Source organism: Rhinichthys klamathensis, unplaced genomic scaffold (genome assembly GCF_029890125.1).
Source record: "Rhinichthys klamathensis goyatoka isolate OS25496 unplaced genomic scaffold, OSU_Roscu_1.1 h1tg000007l_1, whole genome shotgun sequence".
Taxonomy (NCBI): domain Eukaryota; kingdom Metazoa; phylum Chordata; class Actinopteri; order Cypriniformes; family Leuciscidae; genus Rhinichthys; species Rhinichthys klamathensis.
In genome coordinates this window covers 1,842,907-1,868,881 of record NW_026606560.1, presented here as the reverse complement: position 1 = coordinate 1,868,881, position 25,975 = coordinate 1,842,907, and the positions used below count along the sequence as shown (strand labels likewise).

The window sequence follows — 25,975 nt, the reverse complement described above, 5'->3', positions numbered from 1 at the left end:
GTACAGGGGCATTTACATTAACACAAGAGGTTTTGGTGCAAACCAAATTTAAAGTTTAGTTCAGATGTACCTGCTTTTTCATATGTCAAGCTTAAGTGGAAGGTGGAATTACTTCAACAACAATGAAACAAACCTCCACGCTACTAAATCTAGTCTGCAGGAGACGGCAAGAAAATTGGATCACTTGAGAAACAATGGTAGACTCGCACTTGATAACAACGGTTCTGGTTCAGAAATAAAGTCTTGAGCAGTAAAAGACTCATGCTTTAGAGTCAAACAACAAAAAGCAAGCACTATGAGGCTAAGTGCACTGTGTGTCTCTGTCATTTCTTCCTGTCGTGTTTATAGTTTAATTGGGAAGAGAGTTTGAATGAATTGAACACAGAGCTCCATTGGGAGCAATTACAAACACCCAGGTACACATCACTGTGAATTTATGAACCTTACTTTCGTTTTTGTATGCGTGAGGATAAAGACTGCCTTGCTTTAAGTCCAGTAAATTTGTAGCAGGGGTAAAGGAGCCTGAAGGGAGAGCAATTGATGATGTTGTCAGCTCTCTGGGAGGGAGACCAATAAGAGCTTTTTCAGTCAGAGAGGACACAGTGATTTAACACATGTTCGGCTTTTATCACGTCCATCAATTGAACACATGTAAACGCCTGGTCTGGGTGTACTATTCTTGTATGCCAAATATTAGTTCTGTTTTTTTCCTTGCAATCAATATGCCTACAGTAAATCAATAAGCTGGACCATCATACTCACATGCCATGGAGGTTACAGAATGGAGCCAAACTATGAAAAATATTATTTGTGCTATCAGATAAAAAGGAGATATGAAAGTTATTTAAGAGGCTGAGCAAGTTATTTCCTCCTGATAAAAATGTGCACCAAATCGACTGTGCACAATAGGGCCAAGAAAGGGCATTAGCAACATAAATATGGTCAATTACAGTACATTGACTTTTCAAATGTTAACAGACAAACACATATACAAAAAAGTCGAATAGTGTATACTTGCATACAAATCTAATATAAAACAGCTTTGTTATTGTTTAATTGAAAAAAAAAAGTTAATTGAAAAAAGAACTGTAAATATTAGATGAAGTACTAAAATTAATCAAACAAAAAATTTAGACTGAATAAAAATCACACAAAAATGACTAAAGCACACAAAATTACTAAAATTAAAATGGAAAACAAAAATATATAAATAAAAGCTAATTCAATATATTTATAAATACCATAATAGTGTATAAATACTAAAGAACCACAGATAAAAAAATAATAATATAGGGACCCTTAAAAGTCAAACAGATAAAAGGGCGAAAATCATGAAACCAACCAAAAGAGAGCAGAAAATGGTCCAACAGTCACTGAGTTGCAACAGATCCGAAAGAAAGAGATATTCTGTGAATTTCTTCTCTGCAACAGTGATCAAATCCCAGGCCCTTGCCTCCCATCAGAACAAGAGGATTTCAACTAAGTCTCCCCTATCTCCCCAGCCAAGCTACCTTACACTGAAACAAGCATAGAGATTTACACATCACCGGGCCATGTTCCCCAGCCCCTTATCTTCCTCTGGAACCAGAGCCACTACGTTATGGGTTGAACACCTCTGAAGACTACAGAGAGAGGTGGTTAGTGAGCCATGAGCAGCACTTAATTACCAAAGATCCTTCACTAGCCTTATCTCAAGGACAAAGCTTGACCTTGTCACACCTTTCATTCCTTTCAAGCTGAACATAATATTAATTTTCTTGAAAAGTGAGGTGTGTAATTTTGTTCAATGTTAAAGTAAGCCAGTCGTAGGTTGACTCCACAAAATACTATGGAAATTTTGGCTGATATACCAATAACTATATATAATTCACAATGTTCTGGATTCTGTTTTAATGGTTTAATTAAAATATGTTTTATTTGACAAGTTTATTTTGAAACTTGAGGTTTACTGTTTAAATTAAAACATGCATGAATGTGTGATATTCATAAAAAATCATGTTTTAATAAACTATTATTATTACTTTGAGAAGTACTGTACAATAGTAACGATTTTCATAATTTCATCAAGGTAAACAAAACCAAATATTTAATATTCACAGGTCACTAGGCCACGATTTGAACAAGTGTACAGTCCTATATTTCTGATTTATTCATCCAAATTTTACTAAAATTCTGTGACATTTCACGTTACAGTAAATTCCATTATTATGACTGGATTCCACAATTTCTGCATTTTCGCCCAAAATCATAGGGCCCCAATTATATTCTATTAATTATATTCTATTATTTGTAAAGTAGAAAACAGTCTTTCTTATCCCACAAACACAAAATGTAGACCTACTGTGAATCATTGAAATAAATAAATTATAAATGCCTACAGCCAACATCCTATAAAAGTGAAATGGAAAACAAACAAAGAAATCATAGGCTCGACTAAACTTCTTTCTTATAAAAATATAAAATAATTTTCTTATAAGAAAATGTTATTATAAAAATCTAAATAAATAAATAAATAGATGAAGTACAGTAGTCAACATTTGAAGTGTATCATCAAAACCTTTCATCAAAGTTATACATGAATTTTGAACAAAACCTGTTCTTGTCTTAGGACAACTTTGATTAACTTTTTGATCCACTTCAAATGTTGACTACTGTATATTTTAAAATATTATTGGTCCAAACAGCAGCAGAAGCAACGGTTGGACTCTTTGGGAAACTGTTTAAAACACATAAAACATTATTTTACTAGTGCCACTAGACGCACAGAAATACAGTACCATAAGACAATTGCATTCAGTCAATAAACATTGCCTCACTGTAATATGCTTACAATTATCCAAAGCAGCAAAACTGCCAGATGTTGCTGACTTGGAGGGTGAAATGGAGCTGATGTGTGACTTGGGGGGTCCGTTGCTTTGGGTCAAGAAAACTGGCGAGTTCAAGTGTTGGTTTTACTAATTTCCCTGCAGGACTGTCAACGTAGGCAGGCAGCATCAAGCACCCACTCATGGGAAAAGCTGATTCAAAGATGGTATGTAATACAAGCAGAAAATACTTCATTATGCAGATACTCACACTAGGCACACATACATAATCAAAGACTGAATGTAAATTCCCATGATTTACAAAAAAAAAAAACCCAAAAAAACAAAAAAACACAGGGATGTGCAAAAAACGAGCGCACACGCTCTGACATAAAACAATCATCACGCATCACATATATACACATCAGGCCTGCCACTGTGCAAATGTTATTTTTCTCTATTTTCCTGCTGACGCTTTAATACACACTCGATTCCAGGAAGTCCCCCTGCGTATTAGTGTGTAGAAACAAGCAAGAGATGCGTGTGTGTGAGTTTACTGCGCAAGCAAGCAAAGCCATGACATTCCCAAGGTCCCATGCTCGAGAGACCACACTGATTACTGACGAGTTGCTGATCTGTGATGGCTAGCTGTAGGTGACCTCTTTGTGTCCGCTGCAAGCACTTCACAGAGTGAGCAGTCTGCACAGGGACACAACTGCAGCTCAAGGTCAGTGTCCTTCAATTTTCACAAACCATTTCCTCCAAGACTTCACAGAGAACGTTACGCTACAGTCTAAACACACTTGACACCTTCGGTTTCCCGATAACTGACGAATTACAAACGCAATTTAAAAAAAGCAATGGAGCGGATGGGAAATTGTAATTCAATTGCTTCAAATGGTCTAAAGAGCTACTTAAACACTATGAGCAATGCACTTTATTGCTTTATTTGCGTACTTTGAGGTAACACAACGAAGCCTGCAAGTGGTTAACACTTTTCTGAAGCGGTAGTCATTTATAAGGTTCTAGTTGCTCTCCGCTGGTCTAATGCTTGTTAATTTTCATGTAAAAATCAATAGTCTAAGCAGCTGTAAGAAATAAATCAGTTATACCAGATCAGAGGTCTGGTATAACTGACTGATCCTGTTTGCTGAACTGAATGCTGTTTGGAAAGGTGCTGTGATTGACTGGCTGTGGTTTATGTGGTTCTGAGTACTCGTTTGAGATAAGAGAGCCCACCTATTATAGGATCAGGCAATCGCAGTGTCATCTTGAGCAGGGCTATAAACATGGACAGGTCATAATCGTAAATGGAGTCTGTGAAGAAAGGTGCCTCAGTGGGTCACCTTTTTCTGGTGGGTTCCATTTCTTTCTTTTCTTGTCTGTTTCAGTCCATCTCTCGTAACAGACGAAATCTTGTAAGATCAAGCACAACGGCATGAAGGCTGAGCAATATATTGAATTTTTGAAATATATTTGTGATGATTTTGTTTGATATATAAAAAGCTCTGGCCGTTAAGTCAGAGCTTTACACAAGTCTATAAGCTTTACGTTAAGTCTGAAAATACTATGCTAGTATGGACTGTATGGCTGTCCATTCTTCTTGATTTGCACACAGAGAAAGACAAAAGAAAAATATAAACACAACAGTGCACAATTCACACACTGTAGTTAAATTTCCTCCCACTACAGTCTGTATGGTTCTGTAAGATTTACTGCCTGTATTATCACAGTACTGTTTGAGACTCCACTTGTTTAATAACCTATACTTATGTAGCACACACAAACTGTGAAAGGTGAAAAGCATTGTGAAGGTCTCTTGCATGCTGAGACCAGTCATATGCCTACAGGTGAGCATGTGTAAGAGAGAAAGAGAACAAGATAAAGTGTCAAGGGAATCTATTGAAACAGTACAGTCAGTGACAGAAATATGGGAAATAGCGGAGGGAAAACACCACCCCATATGGTACTTTGTAAAGACAGCTAGTTGCATGTAATATTGGTCAGTTCACATGCTGCCAATGAAAACACCAAGGAAAGTGATGGCAACAGACTACATCCTTCTTTTTATGTGTTAGGGGTGGGAAACAGTGGAGACTTGGCGATACAATATGATAAGGCATGTCAATTTTGCGGGATTACTTTTGGGAAAAAGTTGTCCTGAATATATTTTTCCCCACATACATACAAAAACTTTTTTTTTTTACATGGCATGCACATCATCATGTGCGCAAGTTAAACTTGACACACTGCTAAATATTTTGCACCATTAAACTTAGCTGAAAACAGACTACATATAAACTAAATATTTACAGAAGGCTCTGAACAGGAGTAACGATTGTAATAAAACAGCAGATTGATTGTATTGCATCAATAAGCTTATGTTTTACCAGACAAACTTCAATCATTTAGACATATATGATGATGTTGACACTTATACTCATTTACATTTTAAGAGCTAGTACATTATGTGAATAAATAACTCATTAGCCGCTCATCAACACGAACCAGATCTACTGTAAATAGCACAACTCTGTGTAAATTGCTCCATGTGCATATCAAATAAAAATCATAATAAATACATTTGTTATGTTTTTGTATCAGTATTTATTGCCCCTGATTCATTTCAAACATACTCTCTGAAAGAAAGTAGCTACTTTATGTCTTAAGAACAAAGTGTAACCAAATTTATTGCAGAAACGGATACAAACTAGCTAATAGATACTAAGCCCCTAGTTGTACTTTACACTCCCATTTAAGTTTGAACTTACGAACGGCTGGTGCAACCCTACCAAGACTTTTTGCTGCAAGTCAAATGTCTAACGAGACTAGCAATCTAATGTCACAGTGCATTTCATCTTCTTGCATACTGAGTTGTGACCAATCTGTTTTTCCCATAAATATTGAATGTGAAAATGTAACTACAATAATTTAATCTTGCCGTTAAAATATTAATACAGTATCATGAAGTAAAATATTGCAATACTTTGAAATTGTATAATTTTTTTCCTCTACCTCTAGTGTTTGCACGTAGAAACGGTGGTATCTGCAACTGAGGGAGTACAAAGATGAAAAAAGAAAACAGAGAAGTTGGAATAAAATTAGAAATAATAAGCAAACAGCCTGCAAAGGTAACAACAAGATTAAGCCTGAAACCCAGGTGGATTTCAAAGGGCACAATTGAACTCCTTTGAGGAAGTGAGCAGATAAAGCCCTGTGAGCACAGCTTTACACTGACGCTTCACAGCTCAATACCACACACTAATCTCATCTGCCTTCACTGCTTCTGTATGCAGATTGTGTGAAAGCGCCTTCATCAGACACCTCTCTCGCCTTTTTATTTAACACTTCAAGGAATTTGAGTATCTCTGTGAAAGAGGTACGGAGGGAGGCAGTTTTGACTGCACACGCACCTAAACACTCCTGAGTCAATAAACTCTCACACGTGAAAAGCTTAAATCGAGCATTTTGTCTGAGTTTGTTCTGGAATCGCACAATGCCTTCTTAAAGAGGAAAAAAGATAAATGCAGTGTGAAACTAGGTCCATTTGAAAGACCAAGTGGCACAGGGGCGTCCCACTGAATGGAGCATTAGGGAGTTGGTGGTAAGACATAGTGCTACTGCTGCTGTCAGCAACTTGGCTAGATATAAAAGTTTTGCTGAAGTGCTGATCCAGAACAAACTTCTTAAATGCAACTAATCCATGCAGAAATATGCGAACCTGGACTTGGGTCCTTAGAGCAGCAGTTCAGAATGGCATAGCCATTATACAGCATTAGCCTATATAAGAGAGGGTTGGGAACCAAGAACGGGTTGAAATTCAGAACAGTCCCATTTTTAAAAACATAAATTTCAGTACCAAATGATTATCCTGACTTTCCGTTATGTTATTGGCTCTCGGATGTGTATTTTTATGCCAATGCAGACAGAACATTAAAGTACCTAAATACTAATAATTGTGCCACTACTAAATCTACAAACCTTTTTATTGAATAAAAAACACATGAATAAGTCAGTGACATATTTGACAACAAATAAATATATTACTTTACAATTCAAAGATTGGGGTCGGTAAGTATTAGGGTTTTTAATGTTTTTAATGCAGTAATTACTTCAGTCTTTGGTGTCGCATGATCTACTATTAATTTCTTAATTTCTGTTTGCATTTACCTAATTTACAGTTAGGGGCAATTACTGGATTGCATTTATCCTGCATCTGTGCCACATTAAAAGTATGTGTAAACACTTCTGTATTATTTATCTATGATTTGTAATATCAGCTCTACTGAAATGGGAAATGATCATTTGGCAACATACTGTTTAAGGCAGTAAATGCAGTAAGAATTTAATGTCTTATTTTCAAACATTTCTTCTTCAAAAGTGACATTAAAGAACCAGAATTGGAAACAGAATCAATCAATTCCTTAAGATTCCCATCCCATCAAGGGATGGAGCACAACCTGAGAGAACAGAGAGAGACCCATTGATGGGAAATGTAAAGGGATCAAGGGGTGAAGGGAGCATATTAGCCTGTTTTGTTTGTCTTTTTCTCTCGGGCTGTCCTTTTCTTCTCTCCCACACTATTTATCTCCATTGATTTCTGCACTGTTGACGTTTCTCCTCAAACAAATGCATAAAAAGCATTTCAAGCATAATCATAGTGACCATTAGTACATAAATATTTACACTGGCCAACGGATTGGTTCCTTTACTCCCGACTCATTATTTTTCTCTTACTATCAACCTTTCATTTCCCTCTTTCATCAAACATTCATATTTTCCTATAATTGAATCACAGGAATTGATCTATGATTAAAGATGGTTTCGGTGGCAACAACGTAATCAATGTCATTCTTAGTTCCACTGCCCGTAGGTACATGGTTGATGCAAACACAGAGCGTTGTTGTTTTTGCCGTTGAGGCAAGCTGAATATAATCAAACAGATCATGTCAGGGTCTGTCAAAGCAAACCCATATTACAGTTGAGGGCTCTCAGTAATTAGATGGGAAACACAGATGTTTTTGGTGAGAATGCATGCAAGGAAAAACAGTGGTGGGCAGTATGAGGGGGATATTATAGAGCAAAAAAAAATTCTATTGGACCAGAGGTTTCAGGTGCGGTCACATTAGTGTAATTTTGATGAAATTTCACACCGAACAATAAAAAGATTTTCAATAGTGTAGAGATGTATGAGGCACTGCTCACAGAAATAGAGGTCGACCTATTGATCGGTTTTGCCAATTAATATCGGCAAAAAAACAAACGACACAAAACAATAGTTTTTCCGAGTTGTGCCCGTTGCTGAAGCTGCTAAGAAGGGTCCGCTATCATAATACAGTAATGCCAGGGACACACTTAACGATTAGCTGAAACAGTCTGTAAGTGTGTTCAGTTCAGTCTTAAGCCCCGTACACACCGGGACGAATATCGGCGCGCGTTATTCGTCAGCGTTTTTCAACACGTTTTTTGTGTTCATACCCAAGCGATTTTCGCTGACGATGAGCCGAGTGAACATGCAAATTCATTCCCTGACATTAGATGGCGCTTAATGTAAAACAGAAATAGTCCTATTTTGTAGTCGCTGTCGCGTTTGTCATAGTTCTTTATGTTCAGACACCAACGAGACCGGCAGCTCTACATTCATCTTGCCTTGCATCTTCCTCGTCTTATTTCTTCCCGGCAGTGTAGACCATAGATATCCATAATAAAGGCCATATTTGGCCAGCAGCGCGGACGAGACATCTAGCCTTTATTATGGATATCTATGGTGTAGACGCTACTTGGCGCATCTTCTTCGCCCGTTACGTATGTGTGCTCAGCAAGACCGTTTTGTGTTTGAGCGCCCCCAAGTTGTGTTTTACTGTAACTTCAGATGCTCCAGACATGTGAGCAAAAGCGCCAATCTCATTGGTCGGATAGTTTTTGACATTTGCTGTCAAACCAAAAAAACGAACCCGTTTTTTAAAAAATGACACTTTTACGCGTGGCGTTTTTCGCGTCGGTGTGCACACTCACATAGGCGCCCTTTGTTTAGTCACGAGGCGTTAAACGTCGGCGAATATGGCACGCGAAATTCGTCCCGGTGTGAACAGGCCTTTAGAATGTTTCCAATGACTGGAGCAGAAATTAAACACCGACTGAGCGTAACTGTCTCTGACTCGGCGCGTTTGGGCATGGTCAGTCGTAAATATCAAATTACATTCATAATCGGACTTAGGCCATTGTCCACACTAACACGTTTTCGTTTGAAAACGTATATTTTTCTCTCCGGTTTGGCCTTCCGTCCACACTGAGACGGCATTTTAAGTCAATGAAAACGTAGCTTTTGGAAAACGCTCTCCAAAGCGGATAAATTTGAAAACGCCGTTTTCGCGTTGTAGTGTGGACTGTTAAGCCGGAGGTATTTAGAAACGATGATGTAAGTTTAGTCATGTGATCCATGTTGTACCAATAGATATTCATGTTTACCGGTATTGTGCCTGTTATGTGCTATTCACTTTTACACTGTTGCTAAAATATGTTACTTGGCACACTCTTCATATCACAGTCCTGCACAGATGACAGAAAATATGCTCACATTTGCTGTCCTGCGGCAATAGCCTAGAGGAGAGCAGTTGCGTTTTAGACCAAACATATGGTGACTGAGTGCGACCTGGACGCATCAGTGATGGTGAGATATTTTGCTAAATAAAATTATCCTGTTCGAAGAATTGCGCGATAACTTTATTATTTATTTTTCCATCTGTATCATCTCGGTAAGCTTTTGTGAGGTTTCACGCATGCGCAGTAAGGTGAATTTAGAAGTTTCTCATCCACACTGAAACGTCGGAAAACGCCTGAAAACGCTAGTGTGGACGGAGAGCGTTTTTAAACGAAAACGCCGTTTTCAGATGTATCCGGATTAATGTGGACGTAGCCTTAATGTCGTTAACTGTGTCCCTGGCTCAAGAGAGCGTATTAGTGCACTGACTGCGCATTGCACAAAGCAGGACACTCCAGATGCAGATTTAAAATATAGACAAAGAAATGGTATACAGTACACTACCGAACATGTTTTCATTTTAAAGTAATAACCTGTAATTTGCTGCATTAGTGGAGAACAGCAGTATGTTTGCTGTTAAGACTGAGAGGATGCTAACATTAGTAGCACCTCAAGTGGTTAAAACAATGTCACAAAAACACACGCAGGCTCGACCCAAATGTTTAATGTCATGATTGTTGCCATCTATCTGCATTAGGCTATATCCAGCTGGTTGCTTTTATGCAATCGTTGCATATTTAGGTGAGAAAGCAAATTGATATGTTCATGCAGCAGACAGAAACACAAACAAATCAGAAACGCATCCGATTTGTAATAAAAAAGCAAATGTCACTGTAATACATAGGCTATTTTGTTATTTTGATAAGATAATCATCAAGTGTTCTAAAATAGAAGCAAACAAAGTGTGAGAGTATACATACACTATACATATCTATCTAATTTCAATGTCATGGCCTTTGTGAAGACATTTAAAGATGGCCATCTTTAAGCATGACTGTATGGATTTATATGAAATGGAAAAACTTTACAATAAGAGTCCATTTATAACATTACCTAAGGTTAAAAAAGTATTGTTCATTGTTAATTTCAACATTTACTAATAGGCCAACATTTTTACATTTTAAAGTTGTATCTCTTAATATTAGTTAATGCACTATGAACTAACATGACTGATCAAGGTATAATTAATGTTTATTTATATTTAAAAAGTTCAGTACATTTTCATGGTTCAGTACATATTTTTTTTTTTTTTTTTTGAAAAAGTTTAGCACTATTTTATGTCTTATGTTTGTTTTCATCCAGTATCAATTTTAATCGGTTATCGTCCAGCGTGGTCCAACCTAGTTATCGTTATTGTAAAATCGGTCGACCTCTACACAGAAGTCACTATCAAACCAAGCAGCTTTCTGTTGGTCAACGCAGCAAATTCGCGAGATTTAAGATCATGTGGATTCCTACTGAAATCATTTGATTTTGGAAACACGAAACAAAAGCACACACATTTCAGGCAGATTGCTCAAAGTGGGTGCTCGGCCATAAATGACTTGAAGGTCAGCACACCACGGCTCCAAAAAAATAGTAATTTATTAACCCTTTCACGCGTACGATCACACCGGTGTGATCAGTCTTGGCTGGTCCCTGGAGCGTACGATCACACCGGTGTGATTAGAACGGTCAGTCCATCACGTGATCAACTGCTAAATTCAATCGTGCTTTCGCGCGTTGGCTGGTGCTGAGCCAGAGACGGACGCACTCAGTGCTGTCATATATCACAACTATTGAGTGTTTTCAACCACAATGTTTATTTTAGGTTTCAGACATTTAAATACACATAAGTACTAGCAAAACAATGATTTTGAGTTTGTAAAATACACACTGATGTCTATGGAAGCGGCAATAATAATCCTTTCCATTATAATAAGACACATTTTATTCATATCAGATACACATTGTGTAAGTAGCTTTACATTTGACCCTATTCTTCTCCCAGTTCACCAGCCACTTACTTTCATGTATTTCGTGAGAAGTGGAGGAATTGACATGTTTGTATCCAGTTTGTATCCAGCCTCTCACGGAGACTTCAGATGCTCCAATAACAAAGCCTGTGAATTGACGACTCAACACGGGCGATATGGACTCTCTATGGTGGACGGCACTGATCCTCAATAACTCGTCTTAATACCGGCGTGATTACTTGGACTTCCAAAAGATGGAAATGGATAAATACTCTAAATGTTCCGATCCAATCTGACTTGTAATGCTGCCCGAATCATGCACTGTTCCTTCGTTGGCCAGAGGAGAACTGGCCCCCCGACTGAGTCTGGTTTCTCCCAAGGTTTTTTTCTCCATTCTGTCCCTGATGGAGTTTTGGTTCCTTGCCACTGTTGCCTTGGCTTTTGGCTTGCTTAGTTGGGGACATTTAATATTCAATAATGTTATTGATCTGCCTTACTTAAGGTGGACGCTGACGCAATTTTCTTTTAGAAACAAACTTTGTTATATTGTTTTCATGTTATGTTATCACTGTGAAGCGCTTTGATACAATCTGTATTGTAAAAAGCGCTATATAAATAAAGGTGACTTGACTTGACTTGACATGTTGTAAATCCAACAAATCCGATTCTCTGAACTGTAAAACAAACTAAAATGGCGCCGCCCATTGTGCATACAGCTCAACTAACGCGATCGTTATAAAGATGTTTAAACAACAAAACCACTTGCACATATTTGACAATCGGAATATCAGTGTTTCATGCTATAGCTAATACAGGTCCTTCTCAAAAAAATAGCATATTGTGATAAAGTTCATTATTTTCCATAATGTAATGATAAAAATTAAACTTTCATATATTTTAGATTCATTGCACACCAACTGAAATATTTCAGGTCTTTTATTGTTTTAATACTGATGATTTTGGCATACAGCTCATGAAAACCCAAAATTCCTGTCTCAAAAAATTAGCATATTTCATCCGACCAATAAAAGAAGTGTTTTTAATACAAAAAAAAAAGTCAACCTTTAAATAATTATGTTCAGTTATGCAATCAATAGTCAATACTTGGTCGGGAATCCTTTTGCAGAAATGACAGCAGATGGAAGCATGAAGTGCTCCAAAATCTCCTGATAGCTAGCTGCATTGACCCTGCCCTTGATAAAACACAGTGCACCAACACCAGCAGCTGACATGGCACCCCAGACCATCACTGACTGTGGGTACTTGACACTGGACTTCAGGCATTTTGGCATTTCCTTCTCCCCAGTCTTCCTCCAGACTCTGGCACCTTGATTTCCGAATGACATGCAAAACTGAACAACAGTCCAGTGCTGCTTCTCTGTAGCCCAGGTCAGGCGCTTCTGCCGCTGTTTCTGGTTCAAAAGTGGCTTGATCTGGGGAATGCGGCACCTGTAGCCCATTTCCTGCACACGCCTGTGCACGGTGGCTCTGGATGTTTCTACTCCAGACTCAGTCCACTGCTTTCGCAGGTCCCCCAAGGTCTGGAATCGGCCCTTCTCCACAATCTTCCTCAGGGTCCGGTCACCTCTTCTTGTTGTGCAGCGTTATTTGCCACACTTTTTCCTTCCCAAAGACTTCCCACTGAGGTGCCTTGATACAGCACCCTGGGAACAGCCTATTTGTTCAGAAATTTCTTTCTGTCTTACCCTCTTGCTTGAGGGTGTCAATGATGGCCTTCTGGACAGCAGTCAGGTCGGCAGTCTTACCCATGATTGCGGTTTTGAGTAATGAAACAGGCTGTGAGTTTTTAAAAGCCTCAGGAATCTTTTGCAGGTGTTTAGAGTTATTAGTTGATTCAGATGATTAGGTTAATAGCTTGTTTAGAGACCCTTTTCATGATATGCTAATTTTTTGAGACAGGAATTTTGGGTTTTCATGACCTGTATGCCAAAATCATCAGTATTAAAACAATAAAAGACCTGAAATATTTCAGTTGGTGTGCAATGAATCTAAAATATATGAAAGTTTAATTTTTATCATTACATTATGGAAAATAATGAACTTTATCACAATATGCTAATTTTTTGAGAAGGACCTGTACATTTGTGAATATTTTTAATAAAAAGGGTAAAATGACATAAAAGCAGATCATCACTCATTCAGCGCTGTGTTGTGGTTGTACTGTGTCACGTGACAAGCAATGACATGTCACCATGGAAACATTAAAGTGACAAGTTCTAAATAACGATCGCCTTGAAAAACTCACGCTGGAGGGTCAGTTAGAATATTTTAAACATACATGTGAAAGGGTTAACAGACTCTCACAAAGGCGAAGTTTCGAGCACGCAGGAGATTCATCCAATTTTGATTACAAAATTTCATTGAACAATGGTAGATGTCCTCGTACCTTTCTTTCCAATTTTAGGGTTTTTCTTCAACTTTAGTGACTTAAGTCTCAAAGGATGATTTTTTTTTCTTATAAAAACTGAGATGTCAACAGTATATGCTAGTGTTAAAATTAGCCTTAGCAGGACACAAAAAGAGATAATTTTATGCCAATACTGACTGAAAAGTAAACAAGTAAACAAAACATTTCCATAGTCGAAGAAACACCTTTAAGTAACTAGCAGGAGACATTGAAATCAATATCTGGGGCCGTATTCACAAAGAATTTTCAGGCTAAAAGTAGCTCCTAACTGGCGAATTTAGGAGCAACTCCTAAAAATAATGGGCGTGTCACTCCTAACTTTAGGACTCCTAATTTTTTTCACTAAGAGTAATTCACAAAGCATTTTAGCCCTAAAAATAGCACCTAAGTCTGTGACAGCTTAAAAGAAGTCGAGAGGACTCCTAACTTACTAAGACCAATTCACAAAGGATTGTAGCGCACCACCGCCTCCCGCAGTCGTCCGGGGTCCGCGACACAAGCGGGAATGCTGCATTGATCTGCAAACAAATCCTCTCCCATTCTCACGCTTAGTTTTGCTTGATATCCCAGTGCCGAATTTACCTTTTGTTATGTTTTTTTTCCAGCACCAACTGGGCCAGCAGCAGTAACTGATCCTGCGTCCAGTTGGGCTTTCTTTTCCGTTTTGGCGAGTTCATCATCCACCGTCATTCAAATATTACATTACTTCAATAGGAGCAACATTTCCTTGCTTTAAGTAGTCTATTTAGGCTCGTTTTTCATTATTACGCCACGTGCCGTTTTTCATTGGGGTATTAGGCTACCTTGATTTAATTTAATTCACAACTCTCTCTCTCTCTCTCTCTCTCTCTCTCTCTCTCTCTCTCTCTCTCTCTCTCTCTCTCTCTCTCTCTCTCTCTCTCTCTCTCTCTCTCTCTCTCTCTCTCTCTCTCTCTCTCTCTCTCTCTCTCTCTCTCTCTCTCTCTCTCTCTCTCTCTCTCTCTCTCTCTCTCTCTCTCTCTCTCTCTCTCTCTCTCTCTCTCTCTCTCTCTCTCTCTCTCTCTCTCTCTCTCTCCACTTCACTGGGGCCTGCACAAACATGTCATTATATATGCATTTCGATGACATTACTATTATTATTTAGTGTAGGACACAGACATATTTAGATGTCGTAATTCCATGATTTGTTGCGTCTGTGTTATTATGTTCCGCATGATGGCCCTGTCATCTAACAACCCATCACCGTGAGAATTGACGTCATCCATAGCAACGAAGACTGTTCAGGAGTTGTCATTTTTCCTTACTAAGAGTAGGTCTGAAAGGCGTTGTGAATAACTTTTAAGAGAAAACTCCTAGCTAAAATATTTTACTGTGATTTAGGAGTACTCCTAGTGGTAAGATAAAATTCTTTGTGAATACAGCCCCTGATCCACAGACTTCTGCAGAATTTGAACACCCTAAATTCATATAATTCTCCCGCACTCTGTGTGCTCGTTGCCTGATTTCCCCCACAAATAAGTTAAGCGCAAACCCCTGCTGCCGATTTCAGTGGTAAACTCAAATTACTCTGTAACCTTTCAAGAAAAGTTCAGACTTCATGGATTCAAGTTAAGAGTTCAGTAATATCATGGATGGATCCAATCCCAACAAACAGTAACGCTATCTATCAGGACGTGCAACCAAAGCTATACTAAGGTTAAGGTTAGGGTTAGAAGTTAGTATATGTTTCAGTATTGTGTAGTGAATCAACTCTGTAATTGACATGACCAATGAAATCTTGACAATCGGCTGAGGGTTGGGTTTGTCCTTAACTGGTTTGAGGAAAAAAGTGCTTGTTCAGTAAGCATTTTAGCTAAATCTCAGTTCTGACAGCTAAGTACTCAAAGATCTGTTGTACACATTTTATCATTTAAATCATTTAAACAGAATTCCACAGATTTCATGAGGACCTACATATTAGTATAATATGAGTAAAGGCCATTGCACACTGAGTCCGAAATTTTCGTATGCGTTTTTTCGTATTCGAGATTCGGTGGCTCTGAATTGTCAAAACATAATTCAAACACCATTCAAACTGATTGCTACGGATGCGAAAAACGCAGAAAATCGAACCCGATTCGATTTTTTTATGACAGACGAAAGTTTCAGAGGCAGTGTGCAAGCGTGATTGACATAACGTGAGGTCGTATTTATTTTTTAACGTGCGAAAATTTCGGATGCGAATTTCGGACTCAGTGTGCAATGGCCTTTAGACCTAAAACGTCATGTGTACTGCCTAATCACAAGGAACCACCAGATACAGTGTCTTTAAAGGCTTTAAATGCCTAATTAGTTTTAAAGGATGATCACGTTTTATTGACATAATGTGATGCAGCACAAGTCTGTTTAACATGTGTGATCAAACTGCCACACAGGTGTTTAAGCACGTAATGGAGCAGGTGTGTGTGAACGTCATTTGTTTAAATGAAAAACAATTCGAGGCCATACACTGTATGCCAAATACCCTTATTAGAGACAACATGCACACACAGAGCTGAGGGACATCCCAGAGCAGTGATGTCCTTATTCCATTTTCCTCTTCTCACACATACATACAAACACATTTTCTACCCACCCACAGAGTCTCAGTCTCCTTGATGGGTCAATGTTCTAATCACATCAATCAGCCTATCCAGCTCCTTCTAACTTTTATTCCTTTTCTCCATTGAAATAACTAGCCCTCCAGCAGTCTGTCACTCAAAACAAGTTACCCTTCTATTTTATTCACCTTGTCTTTCTGTCCCACAGTTTCTCTCTCACCTTGCAGCTCTCATTCTCAGTTTATACAACAACTGCATGTAACCAAACAATCTAACATCAACCTTAAAGGCCCCCCGAAATCGAAATTTAAGTTTTTTAGCACTTAGTATGAATATGTTAGCCTTAAGGTTATGAATAAGCTGATGTGTTCCAAAACAATGACAAAATTCGCATTTAGGAGATATAAGCATTCAAAACGTACAGACTCTCACTTCCGCTAAAATGGATCACGGATTTTTATGACGTCACCACGGACTTCAGCTTCTCATCACATCTTCTGTCCAATCAAATGCTCTCTAGAATCTAAAGCTTCCCGCCCCCTATGCTATAAATACCACCTGACCAAAGCGACCGTGGCTGTACCTGACTGTGCGTTCGGTAGTACACTCTATGATCCTCAGTATCAGCTACTCGTGCTCATAAGTTCTCTCAGCACAACATGTTTCAGTTCAGTGAACTGTCGGGGTTACTGGAGTAACATATTGGTTTATTTCTAGTCGGAGTGACTGTCAGGCACGTCCGAAAGAGAGTAACTTTAGAAAACTATGGATCAGCGCTGACTCGAAACGCGTCACTCAATTACGTTCGATTTGGTGAACTGGTTCGAAACTAATTCAGAAGTCAACACCATAGTTGAGTATTTTCTCTTTAAAACTGCAGTGAACCAAAGACAGTATTGTGACGTCCCTGTCGGCCGTTACTTGTTGTTCGTGTGTGTGTGTGTGTGTTTTTTTTTTTTTTGCGTCTGTATTGTTTGCAGGTGACTGGCTGATTGCGGCGTGATTGGGAGCACAGGTGTGCAGGCGTACGTTGTTGTCTACAAAAGTCTGCTCTGGGGATGCGTAGGACTTTATGGCAGTTCCTTGTCCTTTGGGTCGATATCTGTAGCTTTAGATGGTCGAATCTCGGCTCATTTTTGAGGAAGAATGTAAAATAAAGCTCAGACATTTTGCAATGTAGCGGTATTCGTCTTTCCTTATTTGTAGTGATCCTTCTGGATCGCAACAGTATCAAAAACACGGTTTGAAATCGCTGGTGTTTGGTAGTGACATCACAAACTACCTTGTAACCAATCACGTCAACGTGTAATAGTCAACGATCTTTGAACTGGTGTGAGTGGAGGCAGGGCTAATTTGCATATTCATAGAACCGCGTATACTAAATGAGGCAAGGTATGGCTTTAAAATAGCTTAAATGAGGCTAACATTCAAGCTATTTTAAAGCATGAAGAATTTTTTTTTTTCAAAACAAAAAAACATTTAAATATGTCATTTTGGTGATCATACATTAATTTTAAGGGATAAGAAGATTATTAACTACAAGGGGACTTTAATATCTCTTTAATATCTCAATTGTTGACAAAAATAAGATCTATAATTTCACCATAAACTTACTCATTTCTCATAAACTTAATCTAAGACCAATTGCTATCAATGCTGTGCTATCAATATAAATTGTATAGCTCTATATTCTTACTGTTTGTCAATAATCGTTTCTTTTTTAGGTATTGATTGACATACTTGAGCTGAGAACTCTTGGGATATGAAAGAAACCTCAGAGCAATAACATGACTTAAACTAGGGACCTATGAAATCCATTTTTATATTTATTTTCAAAATTCTGCATTTTCTAGATTCTATTTTAATGGTTCAAATTTTAATAGTCAAAAAGCATGTCTAATCAACTGAATAGAACTTTAACAATGTAATAATGTTAGTGCTGTCAAACGATTAAAATATTTAATCGCGATTAATCGCATTAATGTCATAGTTAACTCGCGATTAATCGCATTTAATCGCACATTTTTATCTATTCTAAATGTCTCTTGATTTCTTTTTGTCCCATTATTTTTTTCTCATTTTAATGCTCTTATCAACATGGAAAAGTGGATCGGCTTGCTTTGTGCAAATGTTTTTTATTGAAAACAATATTGGCATATACTGTTCAATTTCACACTAAAACATTATCACTTGGAGCAAATAATCTCTCACACAATATAACACTGTCCATCAATAAAAGGGTGAAATAAATACTGACGAGGTCCTGATATTGACGAGGGGGCGGAGAATTCGCATCAGCTCTGTGTGTGTGTGTGTGTGTGTGTGTGTGTGTGTGTGCTGGCCATCATCAAGTGGTATTCAGACTGGACGTGCTGCGATGATGATAGCTCAGTTCACAACGACAAAACACACAGATCACTTTGGTCTTGTCAATGGAACCATTTGGCAACTTTTTAAAAGTAAACTTTCCATTCAGAATCTTATTGGCATCCATTTCGGCGTCTCACGCTCGTCATCCACTCAAAACTGGACGTTTTGAACGTTCCTATAACATTCAGAAATAACGTTTTTATAACTTAATGGGAACGTTATGAAAACATTCTTATAACCTAAAATTGTTAGCTGGGGAAGAGGAGAGATTCGCGATTGCACTGAACACGTTTTAAGTGCAGGCATATTCTCTGAGTGAGCCCAGAGAAAATTCTTACAAGAGCAGCGTGTATCTGAGAGCGCGCGCGACTCGAGCAGAGAGATTCGCGCTCGCGCATCCGGCTCGCAAGCCCAAACAAGTGTGTGCGGCGTGCCTGTTGTTTTGTTTCCGGTCTAGCTAGATCCGCTTGCGCTTTCAAAACGTCCTCGCGCGCCGCAAGCCATTGAAATGAATGGGTTTCATAGCGCAGCGGCCCGCATGCCGTCCTGTTGCAAAAGCATGTGAAAAAAAAACGACAAAGTTTGCTAGGCCAAAAAGACCTTTAATCGCGCGATAAAAAAATTAACGCCGTTAAAATGGGTTTGCGTTAACGCCGTTAATAACGCGTTTAACTGACAGCCCTAAATAATGTACTATTTTTTTTAAACAATAATAGGGCTTAATAAGGTTTTATTATATCCTCACAAATTCTGTTTTTATTTTTATATATTCTGTATTTTTTAAAGTGCCCCTATTATGGATTTTGATGGAAAATGACCTTTCATGTAGTGTGTAACATAGCTCTAAGTGAATGAAAACATCCTGCAAAGTTTTAAATCTGAAAGTGCACCGTATATAAAGCTATTGTCTTGTAAAAGTAAGAGTCGACTAGTCTATGAAATTAATCGTTTTTCAAATGAGTCATGAGCCGTTTCGTTGTGACGTCAAGACGAAACATTAGCATATTGCCCGCCCACTTATTGCGCGCGCAGACACCAGGGAAAACTCGAAACCCCTCGAACACTGAAACTGATTCCTGTGGATACTCGATAGCATCATGTTGAGAAGACCCTGTGCTCTACAATGTGAAGGTAAAGCCATTTATTTCCACTGCCCAAGGACGAGCATGTGAAGAATCAGTGGTTAAAATTCCTCTTTACCACGATAACACAGCAGTATAATCCTAAACTTTTGTGTTCCCTTTATTTTACTGACAACTGCTTTGCAAATCTCGGAGTTCAATGCAGGATTCGCAAACCGCTTGCTCTTGAAAGATGGTGTTCAAAATACTTAGTTTTGAGTTTTATATTGTGTAGGTCTCCTGCTAACTGGTTATAACTGGTCATAACTGGCATTATTACTGTCTTAATGAAATACTTATGCTAATCAGTTGTGGGCCACTAATACCTATAATTTTGTCTACTAATGCAGATTGTCTGTCGTTCTCACTACTTTGAGGAAAGATTAAGCATGGAGCAAGATTTGTTTTACCAACGTTTATGTTGCATCAGTCTTTCACGCTAGAGCTCGGCTAATGTATGCACTGTTATTGATACAGTTTCCACATGTTCACCGCAATAAATTAGAAACATACTCTGTAAATAAATAAGTAACAAGTAAAATAATCGGTTTGTTGATGGACATGCACTTGTTAATGCTGATTGCTGATGGTGAGGAATTAGTTGCAACATCTCATAATGTACCTCAAACTGAGTAGCGTATCACCGAGAAACGTCCTGCTCGAGTCATCCTTGCGATGTAGGTTCGGGTTGAATAACTAGTTCTTCCAGTGTTTCATCATCAGACTCGCGCTCGGTTTGATATGATAAAATCGACGTCATTGTTCATTACTGTGTTTAATTTACGGTGTAGGAAGCCTCAGGACAAACAGAGCTGACGTTGTTTTGGCAACGGGCGTTTTTGTTTTCGACACGCGCGCTGTACACAGTAAACCCATCCCAACAGACTGAGCTGTCTGGCCAATCAGAGCAGAGTAGCTTGCGGGAAGGAGGGATTTAGAGAGATTGATTCATCTGACGAGACGTTTGAGAATCATTGAAAATGTGGTGATGTACAAATGTATATTATGAGAAAATGAAACTGTTTTTTGACCTTTGGTGCATGTAAACCTGTTGTAGGAGACTCAAAAGCAACATTAGGAAACTTTAAAATAGCATAATAGAGGCACTTTAAGATTTTATTCAAATGTATCATTAAAAACGGTGTAATCAAATTAAACTATTACACTGCAGCACATAGCTTAAACATTGATGAACCGTTTGCAAGGACTGTTATGTAACAAAAACCCTCATATACACTAGCTTAATGAAGAGTGCCAACGCTAAAGTACTGTTTCTGCAACAGAAAAAAATCTGACAAAATCTGGGGGGGAGGGGGAAAATAACATGCCAGTGATGATTATAAACTTGTTGTGATTGATGCACTCAACGGGGGTTTACAAGCCAGCAATAATACAATACTTGAGACGACATGCTGATAAACTACATCCGATCTCAGTATGAAGCCCTTGCGCGTTTGTTCTGGGATGTGTGCGCGCGAGTTCTGAGCGACTTCATCTGGTTTAGTGCCCAGTCATATCCTATCATCACAGTGTGTGCTCAACCAATGAACACTGCCTTTGCTTTATTAATACAAATATATGTATGTATGTCTGGGCGCCTTTAGATGACCGAGGGGGGTTGGGGTGGGTCTGACAAAGCGACAAGCCCTGAGACAAAAGATGTGGGTAAATCAGCCCTGCTGACATGGAAGAATTCATTTCAATTACAAATGTCCTCCACCACTCGGCAAAGACGAAACGCAACAGCCCTCCACCAAATGGAGTGTTGGAAAGGAAGGAGGGTGCATTACATCAAGCGAATGAGACACAAAAACAGCAACCTGCTGCTTTGATTTGCTTGGAGATTGTGATAATGATGCTGTGACATTATTTCCTTTGTGACTGTGAATAAACCGTCGTGACAGCAAATCCTCAGAGAATGATGTAATGAAACTCCAACCTCTGTTTCTCCCAAAACACACAACTACTTTTTTCATCATTAAACTAGAGGTGCATGAAAATAAAAAAACTTAAACATTTTCCTTGGTATTGTTTATATATAAGCTAAGAACGTTGTACCTGACATACTGCTGTTTTATACACCAGCACCAACTTTGGACCCCATTGACTTTCATGATATGGAAAATAAAACATTTTTATAATTTATTTGAACTATCCACTTAAGCCTTTAAAAACTATCTTTATTTTATTATTTATTATTGTGCTTTTGTAGACCACTATGTAAATCAAACAACATTAGGACATTCGGTCTAATTTGGTCAGTGTCTGGGGTTTCTGGTGTCAAAATAGCTTATGATTTAATTTCCTTCATGCTACTTGCAATGCACTCTCTCTCTCTCTCTCTCTCTTCCTTTGTTGCTTATTCCTTTGTCTGAGTGTTTGTCTCAGCCTTGCTTTTCTGCAGAGACAGCATTATTGTGGTAGCCCTGCCATCGCTCATTGCTGGCCAATGTGTGTGTTGGTGTTTATTTTTGGGGGAGAGCTGGTCCCTCCTGTGAATGTAGTGATTTTCATTCATCATATTTCACCAGAAACACCTACATCTGTCCATTCATCCACACACACACACACACACACACACACACACACACACACACACACACACACACACACACACACACACACACACACACACACACACACACACACACACACACACACACACACACACACACACACACACACACACACACACACACACACACACACACACACACACACACACACACACACACACACACACACACACACACACACACACAGCATGTAAATTATTAATCAATGAGAATTTACTTGTTAATAATGAAATGCATTAAGCTTATCGACTACTATTCAACGTCAGGGCGAACGCATCAAGCCAGTACAGGATAAACACTGATTACTAGCATGAGCTGTAGCTTGCACTTCACCCTGACATGCATCCATGTGTGCCATAGCTATAAAGTGTGCACCCTCGACTTGTAAGAAAATGAAGCAGGCTCGACGTAATCAGGTATGGCACCATTGGAATATGAACGACAACATACACTAAAAATACCATGACAGTCTGTTAAAATAAAACATGACAACAACCACTTTGATAATTTATCTGACAGTGTCTGATGTATCATGTCTGTATAAACCAAAAAACATGATCTGACCTGAAGTACTTTGATTGTATGCAAGTGTAATGACATGTTATGCATCTTAGACAACGTGTTGATCTTGTATGTGATTTATGGCTTTTTTTCTAACTTCATCAGGTCTGAAGTTCGATATATTGAGATTTGCTTTAGATTTAGATTTTGGCAACATTGCCACAGGTCAACGAACACAAAAAAAAAGTAATAATAATTATTATTAATGAAATGTTATGTTTAACATGACGTTTAATACACCATGTTTCGCAAAAAAGATGTTTAATACATCACAGAAAAAATGTTATGTTTTACTTGTGTAAAGTTAAAATTTAATACAGCATAATTTCAAAATCAGAAAATGCATTAAGTGAAGACAAGTTTGCCAGGCATGAAGGTTGCAAAGCATAAAAACATACAAATCAACAAATGCAAAATTTTGTAACAAAGCACCACAAGCCTAATAGGGCAACAGGTCCATCCTCATTGTTGAGCCATAAATGGTATATTAAACAAAATGAAGCACTGAAAAACCCCAAACAAAACATTTATTAATAGAGCAAAATACCTTTTCTTTTCTTATTTACATGTGGCTACTTGCATATTGAATTCAGATTCCTGCAATTTTATTTATAAAAAACCCTATTTAAGCACTGCATAGGTCAATGTTATTCTGTACATTGTTCCAAACAATACTGATGGTGAGACTCAAATCTGACAAGTGCAAGAAAAAAATGCAGCCATTATACCCAACAATCATCTCCTCCCTAGCGCTCCAGACTGACATTTAGTGTCTCACATTAGAGCTCCAATTAGCAGCATATGGCTCTAGCATCATAGCAAAGGGGTTAATGGACTGGGCTTTAACGAATCACACTGGCGTACGTACAGTAAGTGCTCCAATCAAACACTCCTCAAATTCTGCATCTATCTTCACTCATTAGTATTCACAACGCATAAGATGCATATGATCCTTCATCAGCACCTTTGCTGGTGAATTTAAATGTATGGATTTTCACACATTTTCTGTAGAGCTCTTCTCAGATCTTTCTACCATCACAATAATCATTTCTCTTTAGCTAATCTATCTCATGCTCTGATGAAAATCATTACGCTGTGTGGGAGGGACATGCACAATGACTAAGCTCCTCTGTTGTGCTACAAATCTGCTTGATTGGTCGGGAAGAGAGAAAGCGAGGTTGACATGACTTTTTGTTGACGCCTCTGAATCACATGAATCATCGGTGTGATGCATCAACATCTGAAAAATAACAAGCACATCTCACATCGACAGGTCTTTAAAAGCACTCAAACGCACTGTACATGCAACGTTCAATCACAACGCAACATTTTAACACTGAACTAATGACTTTATAATCAGGATTAGGATCATCATTCGAATATCAGCCTACATTGAGCACCTTAAAAATAAGATTTAGACAAGTGGTTCTTGCACATCCAACATCTGCAGACACAATGCGTGAGTGATGGGTTGTCGCCAGGACATTATTATGCAGTTACTAAGGTGTTTTGTGTGGCTATTAGCATGTTGCTATGTGGTTGCTAAGAAGTTCTTGGTTATGTGGTTGATTTGGCCTAAATCCAAAAATCCACCCCCAAGCCTCTATAGTAATCCAGCCCAATAAGGATTGGGCCCCTCTTCAATAAGTCTATGATATATTTTGCCATGTTTTATCCAGAATGAATATATATTTAATTTTTTTTATTAAATTTACAAATTTAATTAAGCAATCACAATAACAGAACAATAGCACAACTGTTTTCAATGCGTACTGAACTACGTCAATAGAGACAGTTTAATAAGTTTGTTCAAATATCTAACTCAAAGTATGAACAACCGTAACATACAGATATACACTACTCATATAAACAAATAGACATTATTATAAATATTAAAATATATTTTTTAAATATATACGCCTTTAAGATTTCGAATTTCAATTGTATAGTAAAATTCTGTATGGCTGGATATATCTCTGGGAAAAAAAAAAACTCTGGAGTTTTGACAGTACAAAAAATGATATCAAAGTCTACTAAAGGAGGTAGAGCTTTTTCGAATTTGGCTCCTAAACTCTTAAATAGTCTTCCTGATAATGTTTGGGTCTCAGACACACTCTTTCTGTTTAAATATCTTTAGCCAAGCATTCAAATAGGGCTTCTGGTAAACTTGTATTACTTACAATTATATCTGATGAAATAGTACCAATTATACATGATCATCTTTTGCTCATGATTTCAGATGACGAAAACTTTCAAATATTATGCTAATATTGTAATTATGAGCACATGTTGTAATTGCAAGTTCGTCATGTCTGCTTGACTGAATACATGAAGTTAACTAATCCCATAACAAGTACTATCGTATAGATGAAAATTACTGCCATATGGACATTACTTTGATACACTCATCTCTGGCTGATAACAGAATACTTCCAAAATTGTAACATTGAAAAAAGCTACTTTGAAACAATATATTGTGAGAGTGCTATACAAAAAAAAAAAAAAATTGAAATACACTGAATTGAATATATTGACATATCAAGTCAAGTCAAGTCATCTTTATTTATATAGCGCTTTTTACAATACAGATTGTATCAAAGCAGCTTCACAGTGATAATATGTGAGGTCTGTCATGTTTCCTGTTGTTCCACATCTCACACAAAGCACATAATCGGTATCCATTGAGCCTGTAAGCAAATTCATTCAAGTCTACAAAGCAAAGACTTAGAAAGTCCATGGGAAATATACATGTTTGCTTTTTGAAAAGTCCAGCCACTCTTTTTCTGTCCGAGGGGATAACCGAGAGTTACCTTCAATTGTGAGAGCGATTTCAATCCGCGTAGTTATACAAGCGCACTCACCAAATCCAAGTCCGCTCACTTCCTCTCGTTGAATGTTTTCCAGTCACCTAAGCGTATCCAGGGCTACCCCCCATTAGAATATAAATGAATCCACTGCCCGACTGCCGCGGTTGTCACAATGTCACCCACCTCCCTATACCCACTGACTTCTCCTTCATTTGGTTTCACGACGACTGACATGGGGGTAAACATGGTGCTGG

The 25,975-nt window shown here is 38.1% G+C and overlaps 1 protein-coding gene across 6 annotated transcripts in view; it reads right to left on the bottom strand.

The window, feature by feature from the left end:
• lrp8 (low density lipoprotein receptor-related protein 8, apolipoprotein e receptor) overlaps positions 1–25,975 on the bottom strand; it is a 198,320-nt gene that overhangs the window by 116,918 nt on the left and 55,427 nt on the right. The window lies entirely within an intron of this gene.